Consider the following 6,467-nt stretch of genomic DNA (forward strand, 5'->3'; position numbering starts at 1 on the left):
GGGGGGGGGGGGGGGGGGAGGTGCGTTATGTCCAGAGAACGGACGGACAATGAGGTCCTATTGGATTATACCGACCTCTTTGGCCCGGGTCGAGCGAATCTCCATTAAAAACTTCAAATTGCAGGCCCGACTCGGCCCGCGCGCGCGCCCCGGCTCTATAGCATGGCCCCGCGGCGTAAAACGCGGCGTGAAGCGTCGCGACGCCGCTCGTCGGACGCGTCGCGCCGAGGGTTACCGGATGCCTTCAGCCATTAGGGTGTGAGGGGCCATCACCACGAGTCGCGGTGTGCGCGTCGCCCGCGATTTGGGACGACTTGAGCCTCGTCTGAGTAACACATCCCGGGACACAGTTTCGGGGAAAATGGAACTGTGACTTCATGTCCCGGTCACGTTGTATGAGAAATTAATATCCTATGTCACGAAGCGTCACGAAGCAGAAGCCAGGAATGAAAAGACAATTTATTTGGCGCGTGGTCGCAGAAAAAAATTCGCGAATTCAGATTCCATTAATGCTGAGATCTTTTGCGTTAAATTGGGTTGGTGAGAAAGAAGTCCTTGTCATAAAGTAGAAAACGAGATTGTCTAATTTTAAAAAGACTGATAATTTTTACGAGTAAAATGAACAATATAGATTCGGTATTTTTTAGTTAATCTACGCGCGTGACGGAGAGCTTTTCCTCTTTTAACGTTTTTTGACTTTCTTAATAGTATCGGTTCCTCAAACATATAAGACGTATAATTGATGCGTTTTTGGAATCATAAGTATTATTGTATGCAAGCACCTTAATTACACGAAGAGAATTTTATAGTAAGGATTACTGTATAAGTTTGTAAGCGAGTAATAAATCGATATTTACAGTAATTGACTATTTTTTCATGTGATATGTGCCAACTGTATTGTAGGAAATGTGCTGTTAATAAATTTTATATGTGCCAACTGTATTGTAGTAAAGTCGTAAGTCGTAGAAATTGACCAATCGCAATCGAGTATGAGAAGAATAATCGACCGCGATTGGTCAATTGCTACGACTTACGACTCTACGATTTCTATTGTAAACCCCGCTTAAGATCTTCTTGTTAAGGGACAGTAAATTCCAATGGACACATAACAAATTTATTAACAGCACTTTACTGAAAGTCTATTCCTACTTTATTAGAAATATAGTAAGATTTAAAAAGAATTTAGATAAAAGAAAAACTATAATATTTCTTGTATAAATTTAAGTTCCTGCCAAAAACAAACTTTTAATACGTTTCATTAATTAAAAGTCGACCCAACAGACCGAGCATGAGTCTTTGAATTGTATGCATAATCGTTATTTTAAACTTGTCTCAGACGAGGTACTTAAATTTAAATTTAGAATTAGATGTGAGCTTTTCAGTTGAATCGTGATTACACATGTAATGTTATATTATATGATTTAAAATAAAATAATAAAAATTTGAAGTGTGATTTTAAATTTAGATCAGAATATCTCAAGTGAGACAGATTTCAAGTAAAAACTATTACTAACGGATCTTAGTGTATTAGGCCCTTATAAATAGTCGTGTGCTTGAAATTTGTCTTAAGTAAAATACCCAGTTCTGAATTTATAGTTAAATCTGAGTTTTCCACACATACATACATATTTGTATAATATGATTTATGCATAATTATACATTTATAATTACGCCTCAACTAAAAGATTATCGACTAATTCTGAATTCAAACTTAAGTATCTTACTGGTAGTAACTTTCAAGTAATATCTATTAATACTCTGCCACAGAAAATCATGTGAGTCAACAAAAATTAGTCGAAATCTGTTAGAAGAATTTAATAAAAAAATGACAAATCTTTCTCACTAGTTTAATATTTGTGCAGAAAAAATGAACTTTCTTATGTTGAAAATATATATTTATTTCTTATAAATTTTAAAATGATATTAAATAGAGCGTTCAACGAAGATAAATTACGTGCATCAATACATTTTATATAATTCAACAAAGGAAAATACGTCCTTATTATTCAAAAATAATTTTCATAAATAGAAAACGCAAAATATTGGGTTATTGAGAATATGATGTTCGGAATAAATGTATCGGAAGAAGATATCATTATCATCAAAACAATCATATTTTACTTCTGATGAGACTATTATAATATTCAAATAAAATTACAACATTGCTGAAATTCAAGACTTAGCTTTTAATGAAATCATATCGTTGCTTATATATAAAGCAATGATCGTTAATTTGAATATATTTGTTTGAAGTGGACATTAATTATTTTTCTGTGTGTCTCGATAGTGCCATTTACATTGCCAAAAACACGATCACGAAGGAGACAAATGCGTCCTAATTTGTTTAAACATTATCGTCACACGTGGAGATGTGCAAGTATTTTTTCTGCCCTAGCGAATTTGCATGTTTAAAAGGTCAACCGAGGCACATACTTCATTCGCTCGCTGATCATCCGTCGTTAATGATCGATCGGCCGATAAAACTATTTAACGACTTCGCGATGAAGTCGAATTATTAAATAAAGCGCTTGATCACTCGCTCGAAACGATTTATTCCGCGGATACGCGCGCGCAAGCGATTTCGCAGCGGCACACCCAAAGCAGTGTCCTAATTATTTAGTTCTTCCTCACGATGAGATTTAAACAATCGTTCTTTTTCCGCTGATTTTCTTCTCAAAACCACCAAGTTGTAAGCAATATAAAAGTATAGATATATATTCATATATTTGAAACGTGTGTGTGAAGAGAATTTTATAGTAAAAATTACTATTTTGTAATTTTGTAATTGAAGAATAGATAGACATTCTGCGGTAATTGACAATCCTTTCATTTCATATATGCTATTTATATTCCAGAAACTGTAATGTGCTATTGAAAAATTTGCTATGTTTCTAGTAAAATTTGCTGTTTTCTGCGAAATTCACAGTTTAATTTAATATTCCTTAACAAGATAAATCTTATATACTGACAGTTTATTTCTGCATTGCTAGAAATATAATAAAATTGAGAAAACTTATAATAATCTTTTTGCCTATAAATTAGATTCGGTGCTCAAGAACCAGAAATTTTGTTTTTGTCAACCAAAACGCACTTACTTGTGTCATTGGTTCATGTTAATATCTGTTGAAACTCGCAGTAGAAACTCGAAACTCTCAAGTGAGATACACAGATTTGAGTTCAGAGTTAGATAAAGTTTCTTCCAGTTGAATTACGATTAGAGACATAAATGTCATATATTATTCAATATAATTCAACTGGAAAACTTGGATTTAACTCTGAATAAAAATCTGAATATCCACATGAGACAAGTTTCAAGACTATTAATATAAAAGTCATTATCGCGTTAATTTGTCCAATCTTCCTTTTCCGTTCACAAAATATATAAAATCTCATAAAAGCTATGATTTCCTAACGTGGAAAATGTTCTGTCATATTTTTCAAACTAATATATAGGAAAGAATCCAGTGAGAAATGACTCGTCGATCGACGTCGAAAAGACGTCGAATCGATGTCTATTTATTTAAATTGATATATTTAAATTAATAATCATTGTTTTATATATAAGCAATATAATTTTGTTAGGATGAAATTCTTATGTCTGGAATTTTTAAATATTATATGTCATAAGAAGTGCAATATAATTATTTTATTCCCCGACATTTGAAAATATCGTATTCTTAATCTGATATTTTGCGCTTTTCATTCATAAAAATTATATAATAAATTAAATAATAAAATTAAATAATAAGAATATACTGTTCTTTGTTAAATATTATATAAAAGGTGTCGATGCAAGTAACTTATCTTTATTTAACGTTAAATAATTCCATTTTAAGACAAGCAAAAAATAAAGATTTCTCTAAAACAAAATAATGTTTTTTCCTTCTGTATGAACTAGATATCTGAACATTTACCAGACTGAGGATCACACAATTTTGAGCCTTACACATAACACATGAGATTGAAAATCGCATAAATAACTGATTATAATAGTAAGGTTGCAATGGCGTTAATTGTAACGATCAATCTTACTCATCGTTAATTGTAACGATTCAATCTTACTCGTACACGCATAAAGCCGAGAATCCTGTAACTCTCGATGTAAAGAATGTTCGGGCATCCACGAAGTAGTGTGTACTTCAGATAGGCATGCGTTCCTATCGGCGTTCTTCGGCCAACAAAAAAATGGCGATGCCCGAAACGAGAAACAGGAACATGTATGATCGTTAACAAAACGCGACACCACAGCGGCGAATTCGTCGGAAGCGCGCGGAAGTATCCGCGGACGTTCGGACTGCTGGAGGTGTCCAATGGAGAGCGATCAAATATTTGCCAAGCAGGATGAACGTATATCGCACAACGGCTGTGCGCGCGCTCACTCGCTCGCTCGCATTCGCGCGCGAGTGTGTGCGTGTGAGAGAGAGAGAAATAGAGAGAGACTGAGAGAGAGAGCAAGCGAGAGTGAGAGAGAGAGAGGGGGGGGGGAGGAGAGAGAGAGAGCGCTTGTATATATATTTTCTAATAATTGATACAAATCCGACCGCCGATTACGTTCCACGGGTCGACAAGCGGCTAACCGTCGGCTTAATGAAATTCCATACAGGCATACGCCGGTCTTTCTCACGTACACGGGATTTCGCATCATGCCAAATTAATATGTTACTAATTGTAAACACGGGATTTACGGGTGCGTGATGGAACGGTCGATTTCGCGATCGGCCGCGTTGCGCCGGGCGGGATCAGCGGCTACCGCGTGTCAATAAGATTAATTTCTGTGCGGATTATTCGCAGTAATTGGAGGTAGAGTGAGCGGCCCGGCCGGGACGCGGCATGACCGCGCGTATATTGAGTTGATTGATCATTATTCGCGACGATGTGTGTACGCGCGCGACGAATTCGCGTGTCGTCGATCCGCGGATCGAGCGTTCGGTTCGGAGCCACGGACTCATCGCGTGCCGCGATTTGAAGCGCTCTCGTGCGCCCGACTTGAAGAAGATACCTGAACGCTTCTTTTGTGCACCACAAATTGGCCGTGCATCGGCGCGCCTAATCGCAATCGCGTTGTTGAACGCCGCTGGGCGTCAAGACTTGTCTTTATCAACGACAGACTTACCGACGCGGGGCGCTTGCTTGTCGATACTGGTAGAACGACGCGTTTACCGACGGTCGGCGATCCCTTATCGTCCGTGGTAACGTCGCCATCGATTTCCGCCGGCTGCACCGGTACATCGCGCCGCGCGATTCGATCCGCCGCTGCTAAGTGGCACCGCTGGTCTTCAGATGTGTTAATGGGCTCGTGATTAATGTCAAAATTGTGCAGCAGGGAGGCACTTTTCGTCAATTTGCGAGCCCCTTTGCGTGGATCCTTCCAAGATTGTTAATCTCGCAACGACTGTAGTTGGCGAGTTGATACGCGTGGCATATTGTATTTCTGTGTGATGTCTTTTCGATATCTTTTTAATACTGTCTGCTACTAACATTAATAATGAGCGGGAAGCATGTTAGAGAACATTTTCTTTTTCTTCCCTTTCTTATCTTGATTTGTTGGACGTGTCAAAGGAATGTGATAAATAGATGAATAACAAATGGAAACAAAGAAAGCCCTTATAGAAATATCATACTAAGAATCATTGATAATTACTTATTTTCAGTATTAAAAATACTGGATAATAAGTAATTATCAATGATTCTTAGTATGATATTTCTATAAGGGAGTGTTTTCTCTCTCAGAAATTTTCTGTTCGCGTAACTTGAAGATTGGTGAAAAATGAAGACGCGAAGGTTTCGGTGGGACGTTAGAAGAATGCTGAGTAAGATGCGTAAAGTGCGTCGATTTTGCATTCGCGAAATATGCACCTCAATTTCCGGCGCGTTTCGTTATTTGCGATAGTAATGGGTTCTAATGCGGGCAAACCTGACGGGCGTGCTTTGATACTTCGTAGTCGCCATAACGCGGCGTCTGGCAGTGCACCGTTATAATTACGGAGTAGCAATCAATTAGTACACCAATCATGCGTTGATTAAGGGGTCGATTGGAATGTAATGGGGCTGTAGGTGGTCACTGATAATTAACGTTGGTGGAAACCGCCCGATGCGTACTGCGTAAAATCAAATACCGTCGGCTCTACCTACGGAGTAGGAAACGAAATATTCGACGTGCGGCGATACCGATTTCAGACTCTTGACCCCGCGGCGTCGCGTCTCGTCGCCGGAAATGTTGATGCACCTTGGTCGCACTTAAACGGTATTTTAAAAATGAAAAGGTAGCGCAAGGGAATGAAGAAAGAAGATTACTTTCGGAACTTGGCTGTGTTCTGCCTTTCACGGAGCATCCACATGAGACGGCGAAAGTAACGGAGCGTCCACCATGAGACGACAAAAATAACGAGTGATGGAGAGTAATGGAGAGTGGCTATTTAAACAAAAGTCGCGATTCGAAATGACCACCCCGTTAAATTCATTACGTC

Source organism: Odontomachus brunneus, unplaced genomic scaffold, assembly GCF_010583005.1.
Source record: "Odontomachus brunneus isolate Ranch 3 - 2012 unplaced genomic scaffold, Obru_v1 Obru_scaffold_117, whole genome shotgun sequence".
Lineage (NCBI taxonomy): Eukaryota > Metazoa > Arthropoda > Insecta > Hymenoptera > Formicidae > Odontomachus > Odontomachus brunneus.